Here is a 26,134-nt window from a genome sequence, read left to right on the forward strand (position 1 = left end):
CAGGAGCCCCTGAAAATTATAATTTAAAAATCACCAGTTTCTCATCTGTACTCCATTAGCTACTCTAATATTTAATTAATTACTTAAATCAAATCATATAGTATAATATACTCTATTTCTTGTTGAGAATTTTTGGATGTTTTTCCATGAAATTCATATGGTGAAAAACATTACTTGAGAATATAGGTCTTTACAGACTACACATTTCAACTGTTTTCTATCCAGTTAAGAATGCTGGCTCAGTAATAAAATATTCTGGTTAATGGGAAATTATCCATTTCAGCAATTAGTCAAAAACTTGGAATTTATGTGAATACATATAACACTGAAACTATGTTAAATGTAGCAATATTTTATAATTTGTAAAACAGTTTAGAACCTTTCCGTGCCCCATGGCCATCCATAACGGTTTTACTATAATTTTCCAGAGATTTGACTAATGTTAAAATTCACTTCACTTTGATAAGTTCATCTTTGAAATAACAGTTTTAGACTTTAATGTGCTTATTCATTTTTTCCTAGAAAAATACTGCATATGTACAATAATAACTCATCAACATAACATATATATAGTTAGTAATGGTTTATAATCTGTATAATATTTGATTTTATACGTTCTCCAATGACCTAAGATATTTAAATTGTCCAGCCTTTAAAAGCAAGTGTATCTAGTTCAGAACCTTCAAACGCATGCTGTTATAACTGTTCCATCAAGTGTTCTCTCTAAAGAATATCTTACATCCTTCAGATCCCTCTGTCACACTCCTCTGCAGTCTTTCCTTAAAACAAATCTGACCATGTCATTCTCAAGCATGAGACATTCCATAATTCCATTTGCTGATGCTACAAAGTTCAAATTCTTGTGCTTGTCATTAATATCTGTCACTTTCTTTGCCTTACTAGTTGACAGTATGCCACCCCAACACTGTGTTCTATGTCTGCTCAAAGACTCCACACTCCCCACTGCAGTAGCTCAAATATTGCTCCTTCTTTGAAACATTGGCTGATTTTTCCTCTTCTATGTAGAAGTGATCAGTACTTTATTTAGGTCCCTTTGTGTAACTCATCCATCCTATCAGCTTTAACCCTCTAGTGTGATTATTTCTTTACACAGTTTTTCCCCTAAAAACCATGGGCTCATTGAAGGCAAAGTATTTACTTTACTTAGGAAAATGTATACCTCAGAGATGTTCCCAGACATTTCTGAGTGGATTTTTAATTGATGAATCTGCCATTTGAGAATACCGGAAAAAGCATCTCTTAAATTAAAATTTATGAAACATTTAGTGGAGCTTCAAAGAAAATGTTTCTAATTATAAGACGCTATTTTACTAATGTGTTTGCTATGTTGTATGCAAAAGTGTGGGTGGGAGTTTGATCATGAGGGGAGATTCTGGGAGTTGGGAGCAGGATGATTGCATTAAAACAAAAGGCTCTGGTGAAGGAAATAAGAAGGAAAGAGCCATGTTATGGCCATAAATAGCTAAGAAATGACCTAAGATTTCTCATCGCACACTGTCATTTATCTGTATTTTCACTCTGCATGTAATTACTGCAATCTTTTACTGTTGTAATTTTGGTCATTCAAACTGGAGTACCAAGCACTACGTTTTCAATCTTGTAATTATTGTCTGCAGCATTTAACATAGTCAGAGTCATATGATTAGCACTTTAAAAGACTGAACGAATTAAAGACAAGAAGTAGTGAAATACCTGATGTTTTTTAATGGACAAGGGTACAAACATTAAAAGCTGATAGACTCTAAACTTATACATAACCAGCATAATGAGCTTTTAGTAAGTGCTGGCTCAGTGTTAAGAATTTTATGTGCTATAATTCATCTGATCGTCACAGAAAACTTGTGAGATAGGCACTATTAATATCTTTGTCATTTCACACATGTGGAAACAAGTTCATTTCTTAAAGATACGCAGTCTGGAAGTGATGCAGGTAGGGAACTCAGAGGCAGCTGAATTCAGAACCCAGGATCTTAACCACAACACATTCTTCCTTCTATGAATTTTGGATGAAAGAAGTTTCCTGGTTATTTCAGCATAGAATGGCATATCACAGAAGTTTTATTATGTACATTTTTGAGATTGGAGATTAATCTGTAAAAGGAAAAATGAGTTAAAATGAAAAAAGTAGGCTTAATAAGTTAGTCCTTAAATCCAGAGACAAGGGGAAATCACTGAGTGGAATCTTGATGATGGGGTAGTAATGGAGCAACCATTTTACTTGAGGCTATGCCTTTAGAAACCAAAGAGCAGGAATGGGAAAATAAGGGAAATAAGGTCTATTAGTTATTGAAGATTATCTCTATTTTTATTGGAATAGCTAGACATTTCAATAAGATGTTCATCAGTACACAGGGAGATAAATCAATTGGATAAAAGTCAAAATTCCAGTGCAAATTAGATTTTTTTCATTTTCCAAGAATTTTAAAAACATTGTAAAACTGGTTTTAATAATCCAAAGCTTCAGTATATTATTTTGTTCTATATCAATAGATATTTTCTGTGAAGTGGTGTCTACTGTATGGTATAATTACTTTAAAATCACTTTTTTTTTCTGATTTAATTTGAAAATGTTCATTGTTATACCTAAAAAGGTGTCTAAAAGTAAGATCTCTTTACATGATATACTCACTTATTTTCAATACAGTCAAATTTTAGTGACAGAATTACATTTCCAGAGGAAATCTTTGCAATTGGTTGAGTATTTTTATTCAGATAAGATTATGTGACGAATTACAATTTGTTTTTTTGGGGGGTATCCATTTCCTTGCGTGTTATATAACATTCATTTTTTTTATTCTTCATTTATTAATTTGTCACATTTTTTGTGTCTACTGTGTATCTGGATAAAGCATGAGGACACAAATATGAATATAATATTTCCCACCAACAAGCTTAGAGTCTCTTAACGGATTGTCTTTTAAATTCTGATTAAATATCAACTTACACTCTGCTTAAAAATATCTCTGCTTACCAGAGCTCCAATTAGAAAAGAAGAACAATATTGTTCTTACCCAAGGGAACCTGTAACCTCAGCAAGTTAGACAAACCACTCAAGGTTTGTTCCTTGCATCTATCTGAGAGGTGATGGAGTCAAATAACAGTAAAGATAGGAAGCAGAAGGTAATTTCCTTATCACACTCTTACTGCAAGTTATTCATGGAGTTCCAGAAAGTATTTTCTTCAAAATATACATTAATTATTTTCCATACCAAAATTGAGAAGTCCATATTCAGTATACACCAGCATTCTGCTGGGGGTTGGAGACGGATAGAGGCATAACCTGTACAAACAAAATTGTTTCTGCTCCACTACAGCACATAGGAACCAATTTCCAGAGCCCATCATCTCTACCTGGATGGACAGACATCTATAGTTTGGCATGTTCTAAATCAAATTCATTTCCTGTTCCTCTCTTAAACTCTGCCCACCTGTGTTCTTGGATCTATCTTTCTTATTTTGGCTAATGACAAGACAATGCCTCTGCACTGTTGCCTGAGGTAAAAATCTCAGCATCATTCCTAACTCTTCCTCTTGTTGTCCTCACTTATGACGCACACCATCCCACACGCAGTATGTAATCAAGTTCTGTCAATTCTGTCTCAGAAATGTCTCTGACATTTTTCTGTTTTTGGGTTTTTTTTTTTTTTTTTTTTCTGACTGGCTTCCTCCCTCAAGAGAATGTAAGCTGTGTAGAGCAAGGACTTGATCTGTTTTGTTCACTGCAGTATGCCTTGTTCCCGGAAGAGTTCCTGGCACACAGTAAGCCTTCAATAAATGTTTGTTATATGAACAAATGAATACCCATTCCAAAATAACATAACAACAATAAATATTTTTGGAGGATCATTATTTGCCAGTCACAGAGGTATGTCCTTTGTAAAATTTTATATTTAATTTTTAAAATTACTCTAGAATAGATTGGTACAAAAGGATTGATTGGACTCAGAAGCCCTAATTTGTAACCACAGGGTTTTACCCAACTGCCCGGCGAAAACCACTCATTCCTACAGTCATCTTCCATACTGTTATTAGCATTATTTTCCTAAAGATTTATTATAATTCTGTTTACCTATTTAAAACCTTTCAATGACATAGCTTCTTGTCATTCTGTGTTGGGTACATTACAACTTGGCTACAGCCTACATTTCCACTCTATTTTTTAGGGTTCCATTCCAAGAACCAACATTATAGCTAAAGGGCTTGCTTCCCAAATTATGCCATTTACTTTATCACATGTGGCTTTGTTATTATTGTTTACATTGCCTGCAATTACTTTCTCCTTGCCTCCTTGATTAACCTCTATTCATCCTTCAAACTCAACTCCAAATCTCCTCCTGCATCTACTTGAAAGAGATAATTTGGAAGCCAGATATATCTAAATTTGCATTCTGGATTTTCTACTGATGGTTGTGTATTTTAGGCAAGTTCTCAATCCTCAGGTCTTCACTGTAAAGTTGGCACACTAACACCTGATTTCAAGGGTTATTTCTTTGATTAAGTGAAATAACAAAGCATTTAGAATGGGGTATACACTCAAAAAAAGAGTATATCATATCAACTCCTTATCCTGACATCATCAGTTGAATAAAATGCCCCTATTAATTAACATTTCTATTTCAAGACTTGTAGAAATTGTATATATTTAAATTTACAAATCTAACCATGCGCCAATCACCAAGTAAACGGTAAATAACTAAATGTTGAATTTATTGATGACTCTAAGATAGAATCATACATAATAAAAGTACTCTACACTTTCTTTAGCCAAATGTAATTTGTGTGGCTTATTTTTATTATTCTTTACTGCTAGTAATAAAGAGTTAACTGATTTGGTGCTTACATAAGCTTTGTACACCTTTTACATCAATAGCACCACACATTTTTATTTGTTCAGCATTGGAATCAAACAATGAATGAAATAGAATGACTCAATATATTAGAAAAGGTCTCCAACCCTATCAGGCCTTGTCATAGTTTAAGGCAAATGTAAATGTCAATGTCAGGTCAAAAAAGACAGGCTAAAAAGTAGGGTGAGTCATGGGAAAGAAAAGAGTACTTCAAAGCAGTGCATAGCCAATTCAGAGTGTGGGGCTGGATCTGCTATAACGTATGAGAATTATAATGGAAATGTTGCTGATACAATATGATTTTAGTATGCTTTGTAAGTAGTCTATTTAAATACATACAAACTGCTATTCAACTACTTGGGCAGAGGTCTGGACTGGTAAACCAGCAGGGTCTTTTCCTGTGTGAGAACACAAAATTTCCTTTCTGCTTCTTGGGGCAATCACAATTTCCTGCCTTACAAAGTGCCAGGAGGCTGGGTCCCTAGAAAAAAAAGGGGGGAAGGGAGAACTTGCTGAAATATTTCTTGAAGATTATTAATTTATTGTTTCTTTAGATTCATTTTCTTCAGCGAGGAGGGAGCCACTTATCTAATTTAAAACTATTGCCCATGATATTAGTGGTAACACTTTATTTACACCTAATATGGAACTTTATAAAATAGCTGTATTGCAATTTGATTCCAGCTCAGAGTTTTCCTTTTATTCATTGATGAATGAGTGTAAGCCTCATTAACATTAAAAAGAACTGTGAATGCCTAATGATTACAGCATAGAACATGTCTAGGGGTTAATTTTAATTGCATATAACTGTATTTGGATGAGCAGTTTAGAAACAATCATTTAACAAAAATAACCACATTTCTTAATTACAAGTAACAATTGACTTGGGCAAGCATCTGTTGTGCCTATAATCTTATAAAAAGAGCACTCTCGAAATCTGAGTTTATGTTTTCCTATGTTGGAAATATCATCTTTCATGACAACGACTTGCAAAAGAGGGAAGGAAGAAGATGACAGTAGCTATAAGTCATGTGCCACTTTACAGAAAAGGCAAAGGAGGCTCAGGGATTTAAATAATTTGCTCACATTCCCACAGTCATTAAGTTGTAGAATAAAAATTCATACTTAGGTTTGTACATTTTGAAACCCAGTGCTAATTAGTGAGAAGAAAAAGTGCGTGTGAACCATTTGTATGGTATTTGTGTGTTGTGGTCTGAATGTTTGTGTCTACCCCCAACTCATATGTTGGAAATCTAATGCCCAAATTGATGGTATGAGGACGTGGAATTTTGGGGAGGTGATTAGGTAATGAAAGTGGAGTCCTCATGAATGGGATTAGAGCCCTCATAAAAGAGGCCTCAGAGAGCTGGCTTGTTCCTTCCATCATGTAAGGATGTGCCCTGAAGTTTGCAGCCCTGGAAAGGATCCTCACCTGCCCATGCTGTCGCTGTGATTCTGAACTTCCAGCCTCTGGAAGTGTGAGAAATAAATGTCTGTTATTTATGAGCTTTCCAGTCTGTGGTATTTTGTTATCACAGAATGGGCTAAGACATTGTGTCTGTAGATTGACACAGGTTGAAATAGGTATGACTGTGGAATAACAAAGATGACAGTCTATGGCAGGGATCCTCCTTTGGCTATGCATTTACGAGCTGAGGCTTGTAATGTGTCTGAATATTTGCTAGTGTGACCACCTCCACCGATGGTGCCGCAGAGATAAAGCACATTCAATGGAAAAGTTTGCTGGTATCAGTGACCAAAAAAACACTTGTTGAGAAATCTACCATGCACAAAGCATTGGGTTGTTTATTTTTAAAAGAAGGTTGGAAAGGAAAGACTAAAAATTGATTGGGTGTGATACATATTTATATGTTGTTTTCTAATAGAATACTAGTTACATTATAATCTGGAAGAAAATATTTATCTTTACTTGGGTTCAAAGCATACTTTATTTTTTTATTAAATTATGAGAAAAATGACCCTAAAAGTCAAACTGATAATCAGGATATTCAAGCTACAAAGAAATGTGAAGATTATTAGTCCAACCATAACTGTATGCAGAAGAAAAAAAAAAAATCAGTGCTAGACAGATTTAACTTGTAACTGAAAGGACAAAGACTAGACTGAGGTTTCCTGTCAATGTAATACATTTAAAAGGATTCAAATGTCCTTAGAGTCTAAAATCATGGTGTTTCGTGTTAGTCATTAAATCCGAAGTCACCAACCAAGGCATAAAACATGGATAATCCCATATGGGAGAAGTAGACATTTCATGCCACACTTATGATTAATATTCTAACATTTGAGTCACCATAGTCAATGGTTCTCTCCACGTTATAAACAATTGTGCTTTTTCTATTGAGTACCAAAAGTAATTTTTTGGAGTTTAGGCATCATGCATGAAATGCATGCATTTTAAACTTTAGAATCACAGCCTGTTTGGTGAGTAAGATGTGCTTATGTAGGAACTAATAATAACTGAAGGAATAGTGACTTACATCTCCCATTTCATTCTCAGGTTCACAGGGGGGTAGAACAAGTGAAATGGTGAGCAAGAGTGCCTACATGAAATGTATATAAATAGGTATCTCTATTTCTCTCCCATTTTTCTCTCTCTCTGCTTTTTGCTGACCTTTTACAGTTTTATTTATTTGAGTTAAATCTGCTTAAGGTGTTCCTACACTTTAATGCATGAGAGCAAAAGACTGCATAAATTTTTAAAGAGAGAGCAAGACTAGATTATGAATATGTATGAATATCAATATTCATACATTAACATCAATATGTATGAACATCAATACAAAGCAATATATCAATTGAAACAAGGCCAAAAACCAAGAACTTCATGGCAACATCTGCAGTGTTCAGATGATGAAGTTTCAAAATAACAGCCACCTAGGGGAGAATCTGGGTTCCAACATAATTGACTTGGTCCATGCAATAAGCAAAAGAAAATTTTAGATAAATATCTAGACTTATTTTTAAATTAGAGTATACAGTAATAATGGGCTTTCATTTCCACATGACAACAATTGGCTAGACCTAAGTAATAGCTAATTCCACTTAGATGGGGAATGTTCTCCAGTTTCATGCAATCTCCCCTTCTCCCAATTTGTTATATTTTAATACTGAACTGCATCACTCATTTGTATTACCTATATGATTCTAGACAGCTGAGTATGCAGCATCTGATCCAAAAAGGGAGCTCAAGCTGAAAAAATTTTTGGTATTTTTATCCTTTATGGTACGGCTATCTTTGAGGTGGAGAGAGATGCAGTACACTTAAAGCATTTTCCATCCTGTTAGAAAAGAGAAATACAATTATCAGATGTGCCTCTCTTGGTTTAATGTCATTAGATCTTTACTCATCTAATCTCCTATTGTGTACTTTGGTAATCAGAGAAAAACATTCTGATTTCTATATTTGTCTGCCTCTAAGGAAGAAATGTGCTCAAATTGTGTATTTTTGTTATTTCTGGTCTCTGCAAAAGTGAATTTTTGATGGCATACCCATGGTATGGTTAGTATTACTTGGTTATAGTGAGAGATTTTACTGATTATGCATATATATATATATATATATATATATATATATATATATATAAATTAAGAAATTATTATAAATTAAGAAATAAGCAAAGTTGTCCTTAATTTCAATGTCTTATGTATTTCATTAAGTATGAACCCATCTATCAAGTCTGTTATATTTGAGACACTGGTTGCATCTAAGCATTTGCAGGGTAAAGCCAACGACACTAATGAATTTTAGATGACACCACTATTACTTCTAAATATGTCCTTACAGATTTTACAGTATATAGAACAGAGTTAAATCAATTGAAAGTTAGGCAATGAATTACTTTTACCTTATGTTTTTGTTCAGAATCTAGGACACTATGGTTGATGGGCTGACAAAATGTCACAAATTTTTCACTCTTCTTGTATGTACCCCCTCTACAATTTGACTTTGTGATGTCTCCCTTTAGGAGATGGAGTCTGTTTCCCACACGTGAATGCCAGTTGACTTTTTAATATATTTTGGCCAAAAGAATGCTCTAGAATTGATAGTGTGCAATTCTAAGCTTAGAACTCAATAGGCCCTTTATGCTTCATCTCTTCCTCCTGGAATCCTCACTGCCATAGGACAGGCCCACGCTACCTTGCTAAAGGGGCAGAGACCACACAGAAAAGGCCACTTTTTAAATTTCTGTAGCATTTCCACATTATGGAAGAAGTTGTTCTTCAAGTGAAAATCACTATTCTTTGTCCCCCATGACATAATTCTTCTAGCATATTGTGTAGTTATAAAGCCTTGAAGTCCATACACCATGGACATGCTTTTATTATTTTTAGTAATACTGAGTCATTCTCTGCCTTATTATTTTAAACTTGCAAGATAGGCTTACCCCTTTTCCAACACACAAGCAAAAATACTGGTCAATATTGATTTATTTAATCTGTAAGCAAATATTTACTTCCTGATTTTATACAAAGCGATGATTTCTATGGAACATGGAAACACAGAAGCTGAGAATTTTAACTAAGAGAGCGTCCATAGGGTTTTCCCAATTTAGCTTGAGGTTGAAGGTTGAAGAATCTCACTGGAGTTGTGATAATGATGCACTTGGGAAGGTGAAGTTGCTCATAAATTTTATTATACTAAGATCAAAATTAAGACAGTTTGAACTGAAAATGTCTCACTACTCTAATGTTATGTGAAGAAATAAAATCAAACCCAAGAAGATGAGACTACTCAGCTCCTGAGGAGTCCGTATTTATCAGAAATAACAGTTAATACGGGCTCACATATCTGCTGTGATGATAGAATTATGAAGGGCTAAATTTTCTGTAGGCTGATATTTCATACTACAATGCACGACAGCTCACTAAAATATCTCACATGAAGCTGGCTAATCCCACTGTATTTGAATAGCATAGCTTCTTCTGCTTTGTACTTTGTTATTAACTCTTTGGCTTAGCCACAGGAAGCTGGAGTAGTGGAAATGCAGGGAGTAGAAAATGTAATTAAGGAGTCTACCCCTCAATTCATTAAAAGGAAAAATGAACCACACACGCTATAAATATTTGGGAAGACACAAATTACTGTGAATTCTAATTATTACTGGACACCATTGTAAAAATAAAAATTAAAAAAAATAAAACAGCTTGTGAAAATGAACTCAGTACTGATGGACTGAAATTTGGTTTGAAAATTTCTTCTCCCTCCTTCAAAAGACAGCCTGTTATAAACTGAATGTTTTTGTAATGGCATTTTCACATCTTTTTTGGAAAAAAAAAAAAAAAACAGCAAAGAGCATGTGGTATAGTTTAAAGTAAAAAAAAAAAGATCTTATTTAAAAAAACATAACACATAAACATTATAATGCTATTTTCTACAAATAAATCTGGCTGATTTAAACCAGTATGAAAGTGCCAGCCTCCAAAGGTAGTAAACAGAAATTTTTGAAATGTTTACACCAGAAAGTGTCACCAACAGCTGCTTTATATACACATCTTTCAGGTAAATAAAGAGAAGAAAAGACTGTGTACATGCGCTGCCGTTTTTAGCTCCCTTTTCCAACTACCATATGAGTAACTTCATTAGAGAGCCTGAATGGGCATTTTATGAATTGCCCACTTGGTTAAACAGTAAGCATTAATGATAATTACAAGAATCTCAAAGGCTATAAAATTAATATTGTGCGTTTGAAGAGTCTAAGAGATTAGAAGAGGGACACAAATTATGCCTTTTTATTTTCTACAAAGGCAGAATCAAACAAAAACCATACTCATTTTCTCTGCTGACAGGGCTTAATAATTTAGGAAGATTAATGTGATAAAGTCCTTGCTTCAGAAAAGAGAAAGAAATAACAAATCATATCAGAATATGGAAGGGAAAGGTTGAAGACTAGGTAGGAAATTAGTTTGAATTAAAGTTTTAGCAGATTTTTTTTCTGCTAAATATCACCTTTTATATTCTGCAAAGTGTAAAGAATTAAGTGTTAGCATCTCTATAGAACCACAGCCCTTGATTTTCTGCTTCAAGCCAGTATATTGGATCTCTACAGCCAGAATAAACTTCTGGAAAAGATAAATACAATTAAAATAAAACTATGTATAAACACCTATCTATATACTTTTTAAAGAATCTTTGATCTGACGTGAAAAAAATACATCTGCAGAGACTAATATAAAGGTAAAAGCAGAAACTCTGAGAGGTAAGTAATCTCCAAAGTCAACTTTCAATATGAGAACTTCTAGTGATTCTTAGAAAGCTTGAGCTTCTCTTTGACTGCTTCATGAGGAACAGAGTGGAACGCATAATTGAAGCCCCTTTACCCCATAAAATGGGAAATAAACCTCATGGAGAGAGTGATTCTGAAAGGAAATCTTGTCCTTAGTGCTGGCTGGAGAGGATAAAAAAAGAATTCATAATGAGTTATTCCTCATCACAGATCTGAAATGTGAATCCATGCTATTTGTTGGATTAAAAACCTAAAGCAAAGCATTTAGCTTAAACGTGGTCCTGGGTTAATAGCCTCCTTGCCCCCTGCTGGAGATTGGTAAAAGCAAGTACTTTAAGAATGGAACTCAAAAACTAATTATGTAATGTATGGTGATTAGCATTACATAATGAAATAAATTTTTTTTAAAAAGTAACAAAAAACAAAAAAGAATGGAACTCCAGATCTAGCCTTAAAGAATTCCCATTGATAATATTCCACATGTGTGAAATCGTACTCAAAAACAAAAACACATTAAGTTAAAATGGGATTTCATAACTGAAAACAAGCAGAAACAACAGAGAGTACAATCAGAATCACAAAATTAGAGGTTTGGCTTGAACATTAGAAAAGGAAAAAACAGACTTAAATCTGTAAAACACTCTAACGGAATTTATTAACACCAAGGTTATAAAAATTAAAAGAATAAAAAGAGATTCATTTAAAATGAGTCACAAATGCAGATAATCGCAGTGAACTGGATATAGATTCAAAGAATATGGCATTAAGAAACTATTGGAAAGCAATTAAGGGACATCGAGGATAGAGAAAAACGGAAGAGGCCCCGCTAAAGGAGATATGACTGAGTAGTGCCGGAATTGCTGAAAAACATCTATCCTCGGGTTCAGGAAGGCCAATAAATCTAAAGTGTGATGTAAAAAAAAAATTGTACCGGGGCACCTGGGTGGCTCAGTTGGTTGTGTATCTGACTTCGGCTCAGGTGATGATCTCCAGGTCCTGGTATGTTGGGCTCCCTGCTCAGTGGGGAGTCTGCCTGTCCTTCCACCCTTCAACCCACTTATGCTCGCTCTTTCTCTTTCTCTCAAATAAACAAATAAAATCTGAAAAAAAAAAAAAAACAACTGTGCCTAGACACATCATTACTAGCTTCAGACCACTAAAGATCAAGAGAAGATTTTAAAAGCAGCCAATGAAAAATAGCAAATTACACACACCAGTACAGCAACTAGGCAGACAGCTGACTTTCCATTAATAAATAGAATCCAGAGAACAATGGGATAAAATCTTAAATGGTGTCAGAAAAATTACTGACAATCTAGACCCACAGTCCAGGGATATTAATTTTCTAGAATGAGAGCAAAATGCAAATAGTTTCAGACAAAAAAAAAGAAAAGAACCGGAATACTGTTCACTAAAAAAACTCCAAAGAACATACTTCAAGCAGAGAGATAAGGTGGCAGTTCTGATAAGAAGGAATGGTGAAAAATAAGTGATAAATATGTGAGTAAATCTGACATAATATTAATTTATAAAACAATAATAATAATTTCAACTTTTGAAATAATAGAGCAAAAATACATACAACGCTAACACAAAAATCTGGATGGCTCATGAGAATTAAAATATTCTAATATACTTGCATTTTGGGAGGGAGTTAAGGAAACTAACATGCCTCTGTGTGTGTGTGTGTGTGTGTGTGCGCGCACGGGTGTGTGCATACATACTCTGGAAGATACCTTAATTGTATTAGTTGTATTAGTATATTTTAATTGTGTTCTATGATCTGGTTTTTCTTTAAGCATCAATATATTTCCAAGTTTAAATTAAAACATCAAGCTACATGCTTTGATAAACTCAGATATTCCCAATAAACATCCTCTAGAGTTTACTGTGAAAGTAGTAGTATTGAAAAAACAGAAATTGTTTAAAATTAATGAGCAAATATCTTCAGTTTAGGCATGAGTAGCTACCCCCAAATGATTTGACTTTATGAAATATCTTTGACAATATGTAAAAGATTTGTAGCTCCTCTGAATTTTACTGTGAATGACAGATACCCAATCTCACCTTAAGAAAGAAGCTGTCATAATCTGTCTTGTACATAAAATGTTGATACACTGGAGAAAAAAAAAGTCCAGTATTATTAATACAATCCTCTGGTTTATTATTAGTAAAAGTAAAATAAAAAATATTCTAGACAATTTGTTATTTCTCATGCAGTTGCATTATGTTCATATTTATTAAATTTTCCAAACTGACAAAATATATACATATCTTAACATTTTGTATATGTATATCATAGAATACCCCTTTATATTAAGTAAAATTACTTAAAAGTCATCAAATGGTTGAAGTATATATTATATAATATAAAGATATATACATTTATTTATCTTTTAACATTACCATTGATTTTTTTCATGGCAGTAAATAAATTAGTTATATTTTATAATATTCCATTTAAGCACAGGATTATTTGCCCTTTGGAAGTAACTTCAGTCCATATTACCTACCTTTCTTTCACCTAAAAAGTACATAAGCTAGTTTGTTACAAACGTCTATGTTACTGATTTTTCCATCATATATAAAGACTTACAACATTCAAAAGACTGTTTCTGCTACAAAATTATAAATTCATTGCCTGGAACACAGTTTCCTACAGCAAGTCTGCTACACCATGTAACAAGGATATTCAGAAGAAAACTGCAGCTGTAAGAAAATGAGTATATGGAGAAAAGTCTCTAAAGATAATGTCTTTAAAGTCACGTGGGTATTCTTTGAGCAAAGGTAGTTTGAGGAATATGTTATTTTGCATTACTTTTCTTGACTATACTTAAAAGATGTATTTATATTAAAAAAAAAATCAGTACTTCTCTGGGCTATTTAGGTACTTCCAAGGAGACGATAATATTATTTTCCGGAGTTTGAAAATTCATGTGCTCTTAAAGGACAAATTCCTCTGTCTCCCCTGATATCTCTGTCAGCTTTTTTCGTCTCTGCTTAGATGTGCTCTGGTCAGCTGCTGTGGTCAACAACACCCTCACCGTCACTGGGATTTCTTATTTTTCCTCCATTTTTAATTCTGCAGCTTCCATATAGGGCAAGAATAGCTGCAATTGGAGATTGCTCTTTTAAAATGGTAGTAGTTTTCTTGGGATTCTTATTTCAAATAAACTCATTTCTCAATATGGAAGTATTATCACTCATTTGTTAGGGTTGGGCAGAAAGGAGGTAGTATTTAAAGAGGCCTCACTATAGATTCCAAGAAATTTGGTCTGCAGAAGGCTATACCAACAGTAAGTCAAATTCTAGCAAGCATTTGGTTTGTGGCTACAGCAGGGCATTTAGACTATGGACTTTATGTTTTAAACTTATGGATGGAACACATTGATGAAGGGAGTCTAGACACTAGAAGTGGTAATCAGATGATAAGGCAATCATGAAAAAACTGTACTGATTTTAAGAATTTTATAACATCCTTCAAGACCAGGATGCTTGATAATGTCTTGTAATGAACTATGCCTTCTGACTCTTTCCACTTATTAGTGATATGACCTTATATTTCAAGATAGGTTTTAAAAGATCTGATTTTTTTTACAGTAAGTTCATGAATTTTCTGAAAGGCTGATTAACACCAGAATCTGCTGATTTATCTTTGTATGCATATCACCAACTGGAAACTTAAACATACACTGAAAGCACAAGATCTGGGCTCATTAGTAGCTTATAAGATTATATTTGGCTGATAATTGCTCATATATACTGAGGAAAAATATCACAGGGGTGTACCTGTACATGAAACAAGATATTCAATTAGTCATACATTTTCTTTTTACAAATACTATTTTGACATAAAAATAAGATTATTATTATAAGGATTTACCCTATTTGATATTTAACACACTAGATGGCATTTTCAGTGTAACTTAAATTACAATATATATGTGATTTAGTTGTATTTACTTTAATTTTGGGTGATTATCTTCTATCTGAGGCATTATTATGAACAGTAGCTAATTTTATATACTTCTGTTCTTTAATGTGATTAAATATTTTGAATCATGTTACAAATCATTATGTTAGCCCAGAAATTTCAAGGATTAAAAAAATAGTTGATGGTATTATTTTATTATTTTCAACAATTTCCAATATTCAAGCTTCAAATATTCAAATATTTAATATTATAGATATTTAAATATATAATACATAAATATACATTTATAAATATAATATAATTATTTAGGTTGTCATAATAGTAATAAATTTCTCTCATCTTTAAATTTTATAAATGCAAACTTTGTTTCTGTGTAAAGTGAAAATATATGTTGGAAAAATCTCAAGGTAATGCTAATTGACTAAGCATTCTACAAAGAAATAGTAACCTTAAAAACAATTAGAAATTTGTAATGGTAATAGAAGGATTTTCAGGATAACAAAATCTCAGCAGATGAAAAATATCTGCACATTGACTGTATTCTGAAAAATACAAAGTCCTTTGTTAATGATATCTATTTGAATACACATTTAACACATCCCTAATTTTTGGATAAATAAATTGCTTCAGTCGCATATATGTCAGGTATCACTACATTGTATGCTAAATAATAATAAAAATAAATGTGTACTTTTGGTATTTTCCCAAGCAATTTTTTTTCATGAGCACGGGAGCAGCTTCAAGAATCAAATCAACCACACTACATCATTCAGTGAAATTTACAGCAGATAAGGAACACAAAACATGAGAGAAAATGAAAGACAGAAAAATTACCTTTCTCGAAAAATCTATGCTCATCTGAATCTTAAATCATGTATTCTTTTCCCTTCATATCATTCTTGATGGGGTTCTTACAGAAAAAAAAAAAAATGGGTTAAAGTGACTGAGCTTCACTGTCAAGAGAAACCTATGGTCAGGGATATATCAAATTCCCAAAGCTTTCATCATTAATATTTTATGAGTCTCGCTGGTCTGTCCTATCTAGAAGAAAAATTTGTCTTTCATTTGTGCAAGCACTGCCTGCCGAGTAATAGATTTTGTCTCTCTAACCCTCTAAGCCGGGTGGCAAAATGAGAACGGTAGCAAAGGTAGGAGGAAGCAAAGTGTTCACTTTCTTTTACTGGAGTCTGGCTGCACTTTACTGGACTTGCAGTCAGCCAAGAAAAGTGCAAGATCTTTGGGGAACTATGAAGAGTGTCAGTTCTGGGCTAGCATACTTTGGCCTGAACAGGTGAATGCCCACATGTTTAAGCTGACTTCTAAAGGAGATGATTAGCTACAATGGTTTTTGGTTGTTATTTTAACTTAAACGTTTACAAGAAAGTTTGGTGCCTGCAACGTCGGAAACTCATTTGCTCAATCTTGAAAATTGCCTCCCTTATAGATGAGATGACTAAATGGCAAATGGATGATCTTCGAACACTTTGAACGGAAAGCCTGTATGCTTTGCCTCTTGGTCGGCTGTGGCTTGTCTCAGCTGAGCTAAGGATGCCGAGGAGGCTCATCTATGACACTGGAGCTGAGTATTTCCTGGGCAGTATTCATCCACAGAAAACTAAAACAGAGAAGAAGGGCCCAGGACACACTGTCACAGTAAAAAACACATTGGGTATCCGCCTGTTAGGTCCACTTAGAACACAGGTCCATCGGATTCACAGGAAATGGAGTATGGTTCTCTCATGTGGTTGAAAAGATGATTTCTGGAGAAATGTATTTAGTGTAAAATCAGGAGAAAAAACAAACAAGCAAACAAACAAAAAAAAACTCCTGGTTTTGAATGAGTATTTTCCTTTGCTTGAAAATACAGAATTCAAAACTACGTGAAACAACTGGGCTCCTTTTCTTTGGAGCTCTTACCTCAATTTTTAATTACATATTAACTAGTATGATTATTTAACATCTTTCTGATCTCTTAGAATAAAAATGAGACCGTGTTCATTTTGGTGCACAATGGTATCCCCAGTGTCTTGTACACTGTTGGCAGGCAATAGGTGTTGAGTACGTTTTTGTTAAAAGATTTGCATATTTTTCATTTTCATCAGTGCCTACTAGCATGTTTTGCATAATAATCCTCAATAATGTTTTCTGTGAGAGTAATGATTTATTTAAACTTCAGCCACAGATTATAAATTTACATAAAGCACTATGTTAGAAAAAAGTTGATACTAATTAGTTTAAGATTAATTTCTGGGGCTCAAAGAGTTGACCATCTAGTTGAAGGATAAAGTATATGTGTAAAAATGATATAAAATGTGAATTATTAGTGACAAAAGAGCAAATTAGCTGTAACTGTAAATAGGTATCAGACACACAGAAATGAAGGGGCATTCTTGATAAAGAGAACTATATGAGTAAATACATTGGAATAAAAACGATATAAACCACAAATCATAAAAGGTGTAGTTAGGGATGATACAGCTTAGAATGACCAAAAAGAGAACACCACCTTTATCTGTAAGAGCCATCTAAACCTACTTCTCTCATTAGTTTGTTTAGTTTTTATAGTAGGAACACATACGATTCCCATGAACTGAAAGGATCTATATTCAACACTCATGCTAATATAATATTGCCAGAACTGTATGAGAATGTTTCTTTTCTCAAACTCCAGCAGGTGTCTTGTTTTTGTTCGACCTCTCCTTGTGATTTAAGCATCTTTTGATATCTTTATTTTCTCTTCTCTAAATATAAATATAAATAAGAATTCTCTAAATTCTTTTCTCATTCCCCTTTCCCCCAATTTGTTTGCCTAACTCCTTGGTATCCTCACCCAGACTCTACAAATGGGAGTGGAGTGGTCATTTTTAGAGAAAAGTAGTCATTTGTAGATACTCTCTGGCTGAGTAAAATTGTTGCTAGTTGTTAACCCATCAATGGATTTGCTCTACCAGTAATTTCAACAAATAATTTTTTCCCTTTAAAATTATTTCAAGTACACTTCTGAATAATTTTAACTAATTCAGTACTCATTTAAGCCTTTGTTTTGCCAATAACTCATTAGCCCTAGTAAGCTATATTCATCTTAGTTAAATTTGATGTCAGTTTATAAAAACAATATTATTTTAACAAAAAAATATGCAGTATGCAGTATGTGAAATGAATAATCTATTTAAAACAGTAATATAAACTAAATATTAAATAAGCAAATACAAGATGCCAATTGGGAAAATTCTCTGGACTTCCTTGACTTTAAAATCAAAGTAGTTTTCTTTAAAGCTAATATCAAACTAATTAAATTTTATATCACTTAATTAATGTATCATTATACCAAATTAAATTATATATCATTTTATATATATAAAGGATTGTTTTTTATACTCCCTAGACCTTGAAAATTCTCTGAACTTGATGATTCCATAATAATATATCTCTGAAACTATGTAAACTCTTTCACTAATTGTTTTTGCTCATATCCATGAAGATTATTTGGTGGCTTTTGTGTAGATATAAGTCACTGGTAATTCCCACATTCTTCATTTTCTATTCAAAACATCAATCATCTGGATTTAGTTTTTAAATCCATTCACTTTTTTTCTTCATAGTTTCTATTACCTGCAGTAATGCATGGCTTTTTATTCTTAAGGGTTATATTTTACTAAGTAAAATCATGTTTTCTGTTATTCATTTGTTTGCTTGTTGATTCCTTTTTCTTTTTTTTTGTTTAATCATTTCACAATAGTTACACTTTATTCAAAGACCAGTGGAATTTTTAAAAGTTAAATTGAAGTTTGAAAACTGGGGACTTGGCTAGGTATATTCCCCTAGTGACTCTTCTTTGTCTATCAGCCTTAAAGTATTTAAAGTTTGTGTAAAAAAAAAAAATTACTAGATGATGTGAACTTTCATAATCTTTCCATTACTACTGAAAAACCGGGAATGTTAAATTCACAAATTCCAAAGAGGAGTCAAGCCCAGGAGAAGGGCAGAGAGTTCACTGGGGATTCTGGGGTGGAGAGGGGGGAAGTAACATCTGAAACTACTCTTTTGTGACACAACGGCATATAACAATGACCTTGAGGAAAGGTCATGAATTAAGGGCAGACATTTCCTGCATTTTCTCGTTATAACTTTGGGAGCTCTCTTTTCTATTCTGAGCATCCAGGCTCCGAGTAATGTTCCACTTCTCACAGTAGCTACTCTTTTGGCTTTTCAGTATACGCCTATTTAAATGACGTCTATTATCTCTTCAGGCCAATCAGATGAGTGAATGTGGTCACCTATTGCCAAAACAAAGTCTGAAAATGCAAATCTGGTCATATCACTCTGAATTTGGATCCCTTTATTAGTTTCTCATTGTCTATTTGGTTAAATAAATTTCTTAGCCACATAATTTACTCCCCCCAAGAATTCTATGCCTCATCCACCCTGAAATATCTATCTGCCATTTTCAAACACATTTCGTGTGAACTTCCATGCTTCAGTGCTTTTGAACATATATTCCATTTTCCTAGACAAAACTCTGATCAAGGGCCACTTTGTTAGAAGGTCTGTAAGTCCTGTAGTAATGTTGGTCACTCTCTTCTTGAGACTATAATGAAAGGAGTTTGCATCTTACTGCAGACTTTCTGTGAATATCTATCTTCCTAATGCTGTGAACTCAAGGGCAGAAATCATATCATGTCATTTTTATGTTTGGAACATCATAGATATTCAATAATTGCTAAATGACAAATGTAATGAATTAATACGGCATTTTCTCACTAATTGGAGTTATTCAAAAAACATTTTATTTATTTATTTTTAAAGATTTTATTTATTTATTTGACAGAGAAAGAGAGAGAGAGAGCACAAGCAGGTGGTGTGGCAGGCAGAGGGAGAAGCAGGCTCCCCACTGAGCAGGGAGCCCAATGCAGGACTCGATTCCAGGACCCTGAGATCATGACCCAAGCCGAAGGCAGATGCTTAACCAACTGAGCCACCCAGGCACCCCCCAAAAAACATTTTAATGCAATAAGATTTTTCCAGCAGGCATGATATTGAATTCTATGCACTGCTCTTTGAGGAAGTATTTTTGATTTGGCAGTTCTTTCTGGACCTTTTAAATAATAGATTGCTATAGATTTACTTAAATGTAAGGACTTCTGAAATCTAGATTTTAACCTACATTGCCTCACTTTGCTTAGCTGTTAACTAAACCTTTGCTTAGATTTTTTTATAAAAGAAAAGAGGCTGTAAATGAAAATCTACATTTAATGAACAGTGAGTATTTTTATTATCTATATGCTTTAGCTATTAATAGGATTTTGGGATCTAAATTATCCCCAAGTTGTAATATTCCTTCATAATAATTGACACATAAATGCTATAATAAATCTGCTAGAAAAATAGTATAATCACGCTAAAAAGCCTCGTTAGAAAGATGACAGCTCTCTTTCTGACCATTCCTTTGAGTGGTTTGTGTAAATAGTATAAATCCCTCCAAAATCTATAAAATATTTTGTTTCATGCCAAATAAAATGTTCAAATTCTTCTCATAACCTCTTTCAGTAAGAAAAATAAACTTAGTGGTCTACTCATAATGAGAAATATTTTCCCCAGTAGTTTACATAATATTCAATAAGGCTTACAACTCAATTATACTTTAAATTTTATACTGTCTTAATTCTGTAAAATGTTTTAAATATATTATTGTCTTGGTGTAAGATAGAGGTCAGTTTCTTTCTTTTGCATGTGGCTATCCAGTTTTCCCACACAGTTTATTGAAGAAACTGTCCTTTCCCCCTTGTATATTCTCGGGCCCTTTGTCATGAATTAATTGATCATATATGCATGGGTTTATTTCTGGACTCCCTATTCTGTTCCATTAATCTCTCTGTCTATATTTATGCCAATACCATAGAGTTTTAATTACTATACCTTTGTATTCAAGTTTGAAATCAGGGAGCATGATGCCTCTAGCTTTGTTCTTCAGAACTGATTTGGCTATTCAGGGTTTTTTGTAGTTTCATGCAAATTTTAGAATTATTTATCCTATTTCTTTGGGAAATGCCATTGGAATTTTGATAGGGGTTACATTGATTCTGTAGATTGCTTTGGGTAGTATGGACATTTTGAGAATATTGATGCTTCCAATCCATGAACATGGAATACTTTCCATTTATTTGTGTCTTCTTTATTTCATTAGTGTCTTGTAGTTTTCAATATACGGGTCTTTTACCTCCTTGGTTAAATTTATGCCTAGATATTTTATTCTTTTTTTAAAAAAGACTTTATTTATTTAAAGAGAGAGAGAGCACATGCACAAGTGGAGTGGGGAGGGGCAGAGGGAGAGGGAGAGATTGAATCTCAAGCAGACTCTGTGCTGAGTGTGGGGCCCCATGCAGGGCTTGATTTCAAGATCCTGAGATCATGACCTGAGCTGAAATCAAGAGTCCTATGCTTAACTGACTGAGCCATTGAAGCGTCTGGATATTTTATTCTTTTTGATGCAAGCGTAAATGATATTGTTTTCTCTATTTCTCCCTCTGATAGTTCATTATTAGTGTTTACAAACAAAAGAAGTTTTTGTGTATTGATTTTGTATCCTACAACTTTACTGAATTTATTTAGAGTTTTTTGATGGAGTCTTTAGGGTTTTCTATATACAACATTATGTTATCTGCATATCAATAACAGTTTTACTGCTTCCTTTCCAATTTGGATGCCTTTTATTTATTTTTTATTCCCTAATTCCTCTGGCTAGAACTTCCAATACTATGATGAATAGAAGTGGTGAGAGTGGCATCCCTGTCTTCTTCTGAATCTTAGAGGAAAGGCTTCCAACTTTTTACCATAGAGTATGATGTTAGCTGTGTATTGACAACTTTTTTTTCAACAACTTTTGATATTATCTTTATTTTTCATATTAGAAAGGAGACCACAAGAAATTTGGTAACTTCCCCAAAGCAAAATATAAAATATGTCTTTTTAGGTTTGAATTAAAATTACTTCATGATATATAATGTAGAAAAATATCTGACATTTTTTACGTGGTCTCGCCATGATTTTAATAAAAATGCAAGAGTTCCTTCAACTCTAACAAAACATGTTTAAGTATCAAACAATATTTTCTTTATCTTTTAGATGTAAAAAAAATATTCTGTTTTCAAGTTTTTCCCTCAAATTCTTTCCAATTTCAATTTTATTAATGAACAGTCTTAAGTTTACACAAAGCATTTACAAATATATCCACACTTTCTAGGAATACTATTTGATTTAGAAAAATATAACACTGCACACAAACATTTTATTCAATTCATATGCCACCACATTCCATTTCCCTGGAAGAGTAAATATCTCCTTATGTTCACACAAGCCCTTTCTTTTTTTTTTTTTTTTTTATTATGTTATGTTAATCACCATACATTACATCATTAGTTTTTGACACACAAGCCCTTTCTTTGTGGTCTGTTCTTCTCTTTGTTCACATGTTTGTTCATCCCTTTGTTGATTTCTTTTCCCTTCAGAAGGAACCATAATCTTCTTGAGGAGCTGGGCTGAGACAGGGTTTCCAGTATCCATTCTGCGGGTGGAAAACACCTGTCTTCTCTGTTCTCTTGTGAGAGGTAGATAGTCCATTCCACCTCATCCCTCCCTCCTAAAAGATACATCTAAGCTGTAAGGAGCAAACATAGGAAATTTAAAACCTCAATCTGATGTGGTCTGTATAATTGATAAAGACTACTCTACCTGGTCTGTGGTAACCATAAATGTTTACTTTTTTTGGACACAAAGCCACAGGGTGAAACTTCAATTTGAACTGATTACAATGAACTAAAATGAGAAGGGTCTATGTCCTTGGTTCTTGTTTCTCTCACTTGTCCGTCTCTGTGTGTTATGAACATCAGTACAGCAGCTCCTGACGGGACTTGAAAATTTAGCATCTCACACTGGCTACCTTATGATACAAATCAGTACACTGACACTGACCAGGGAAGTGGGAGCCAGAGGTCTTACACAGAATGAAAACAGAAATAAAGCAAGAAGCAAGAGAATGGATACATGTCTTCTTTGTTCTCAAAGAAGGTGGAGAGGGAAACATGCAAATATGACTACCTACTTTGAATAATTTAATTAGGTGTAAAATGAAATGAGGCCTACAGTTTCAGTTTTTCCAAAAGAAGCAGAGACCTCCGGACATAGACCTATTTCTGGCTCAAGGCCTCCCCGATCAGGTTTTGGATACACAGAGGTGAGCCTCTTGACAGATTGACTTCTTTTAAGTCATTTCACTAAGAGAATAAATAATTATTCTTCCATTATAACATTTTTCTCTCAAAACATTCCATGTCTTGTCATTTATTTCTTCAAACAAATAAAAAAGTCCTTAGGTAAAGTTCAAGCAACTTTCACAATTATAAATTGTAAAGAAACAGAAATGGCCTATAAAGTTTAAAATCTATCCAGTTCCTCAACTAACTCATGCAAAATGCCCATTATAGCTTGTGCCATTGTTGGCTATTTAATGACATCATAATACTATACTCATACAACCTAGAGGGTCCAATAAAGTGGAAATAGTTCATTCAGTGTAATAAATCACCATTGATGATAAAGTTGTAAAAATTAAAATTCTATTGAGCTTTGCATTAGGCAAATGTATAATCACCTAATTCATAGCTGTTAAAGTAAAAGAAAGAGAATGCAAAATGATTTAAGAAAAGAGATGTGACTGGCCTAATCGTGGCTCAAGGCTTCTCCATCAGATTTTTGATACACAGAAGGAAACCTTTAGAGATTGACCTCTTCTGAGTTAAGAGAGAAACATTTCTTGCTCAGATTCTGGATTTATTTGAAGATTTCAGCCCAACAAGGACTCATTTCTTCTTTCAGAAAGTGGCTTTAGAAGCAAAATCCTGGGTTTGGAAGGATGGCAAGGAAACCTCTTGGTGGACAGACATTTCTCAATGCAACTAGGGAATGGGGTTGTCCAAGAAAATCCTTCTGTAGAAAGTAATGGAGCAGGGAGAGGACTACTTCATAAGCTTCCTGGAGGAAGGATGGGTAAGGAAAGGTGTCCTTCTCTCATCAATTTCCCCCCGTTGTACCATTCTTATATGGGCTTCAGACTTGGTAATGGGGTAGAGGAAGAAAGCCCGGGTCAGCTGTTTTACTTTCAAGTAAAGAGACAGATAGAGAAGATGCAAATTGCCAAAAGCAACTCGTTGAGTGTTTAGCTAAACTACTCCATAATATTGCTGCCTCAGCCTTCATTTTGTGAGGCCAACAGCCTGCAGAGGACTTGATCGGACGCTTGTCCCTCCAGTAAGACATGCCCTTACTGATGAGGGCAAGATAACAGCTTGCATAGTCACAGGCAAATGTAAGTTCCTGATATGATACCCCAGCTGTCCTTGTGACAGAGTCACCTGCACCTTCCAAGGCCTTCCCCTCTTGTGCCCCGTTTGATAAGACGCCTGCAAAGCTTACCAAAACTCCACTCTTTTTTTGTTTGAATTGACAAATCCAGTCTTAGCCTAGGAACCTCAAAGTACTCTATCCACAAACCCTCCTAAAGCCATGGTCCCCTGATCCTGCTGTACCCTCTGTCTGCACCCTTTCTTGACCTCCCCATGTGGCTCCTATTGGTATACCGTGTATCTTCTCCAGGACCTCTGAGTAATAAACTTCTTTACTTCAGTGCCTTTTTGGTCTTTTGTTGAACCCCAGCTGACAATCTGACACCCCAGAGCTCTACTTAACAAATGAAAATTTAAAAAAGGCACAATACATTTCCAAAGATTGTTTCCACTGGATTCCATTTTAAAGGATACTGGGCCATCTGTTCTGTCGACAGAAGGCATGTAAAGATTATGAGTCCTGCTGGTCGAGGCTGATGATCAGAGGCAAAAAATAGGACTGAACTTTCTCGCCATGCAGAACAAGAGCAGGAGGAGAAGTGGAAGTGCCAATTGGTCAACAGAGAACATAGATCCTGGATCTACAAGTCTTTTCCACTGGACACATCCCTTACTAACTCAGAGGATTCCCTGGTCCACTTGGGCTCTTGCCAAATGCCAAAATTGCATTACCTCTCTAAAATTTCAAATGTAACATCCACTTTAGTTAATTTTGGTCTGCTGTGTGTGATCTTTTTCTTAAGTCATTGAAATTTTTCAGACCAGCCCGTGCTATCAACCGCATATCATATATTTTCTTATCAGGGGCAATGATGCAGATTTTTAAAGAACAAATTATTCTTTGTTTTTTAAGCTTTGGTATGATTTTTTTTGTAGGTATTCCACTCTTCAGGGTTATGGTTCAGATCTCTGCTTTGCAATATTATTATTCCTCTCTCAAAACTATTTCTTTCCTCTACAATTAGTTTTCTGGGAGAGCAGTTTTTTTTTTTTATTGTTGTTAATTAGTTTTTTCAATTCTTAATACAGTTCAGTCATTAAGATTCTGATGAAGCTTTTGAACCTCACTTTCAATCTCTGCATTTTCTGACTCCAAGGATTCATTCTCATTTTGCAGTTTTGAAATAAGTCATAACTTGTTTTATCTTCTCCAGTAAATACACACACACACACACACACACACACACACACACACACACACACACAAAGACGGCCAGCTTCTCCCTCTGTCTGGCTGGCTGGCTGTGTGAGGGCCTGAGCCAATCTAATCTGTAGTTGAGGTGGGTGTCTGGGTTTTATCGGTTACTGAAGCATTCTTTTTACTATCTTCAGCTTTCCGTGCCTTTGAAGATCTTTCTCCACTCAGCTGCCATGCCCCCAGGCAGCTGTAACAATGCAACAGATGAAAGGCCTGTAGGGCATGAAGTAGGCTCTCTTAGGTCTTCTCTCCTGCCCCAGTCTTTGTCAGGCCCTGGCCTTGCACTTGGTAGAGCCCCTCTGTGAATGCTACAGAATTGCTTTGTGATGAAGACTCTCCTTTGTGATGGAGATTCCTTGAAATTCTAACCATCGCTCCAACTCACAAGACCATTAATGGTTTGTTAAAAATTGTGCTTTTCTCTTCTTGTTCTTGTCTAAAGTAGATTGCCTCCTCCCACTGCAGTGCCCTTAGGGATAGAAACAGTCATG

General features: G+C 34.3%; 1 protein-coding gene across 21 annotated transcripts in view; it reads right to left on the reverse strand.

The window, feature by feature from the left end:
- The window catches only part of MGAT4C (MGAT4 family member C), a 727,898-nt gene that overhangs the window by 37,415 nt on the left and 664,349 nt on the right, over window positions 1–26,134 (reverse strand). For 14 of the 21 annotated variants that reach the window (XM_032416622.1, XM_032416619.1, XM_032416615.1 and 11 more), the window contains 2 exons: window positions 15,882–15,957; window positions 13,181–13,230 (listed from right to left, as the gene is read on the reverse strand). The exons of 2 other annotated variants lie outside the window; for them this stretch is intronic. The gene's annotated coding sequence lies outside the window, so the exon portion shown is untranslated. Of the gene's footprint in view, window positions 1–8,023; window positions 8,168–13,180; window positions 13,231–15,881; window positions 15,958–26,134 lie in introns of all 21 variants that reach the window. 5 more of the 21 variants (XM_032416621.1, XM_032416616.1, XM_032416617.1 and 2 more) reach the window with 2 other exon arrangements.

This window comes from Phoca vitulina, unplaced genomic scaffold (assembly GCF_004348235.1).
Source record: "Phoca vitulina isolate PV1807 unplaced genomic scaffold, GSC_HSeal_1.0 scaffold19, whole genome shotgun sequence".
Classification (NCBI taxonomy): domain Eukaryota; kingdom Metazoa; phylum Chordata; class Mammalia; order Carnivora; family Phocidae; genus Phoca; species Phoca vitulina.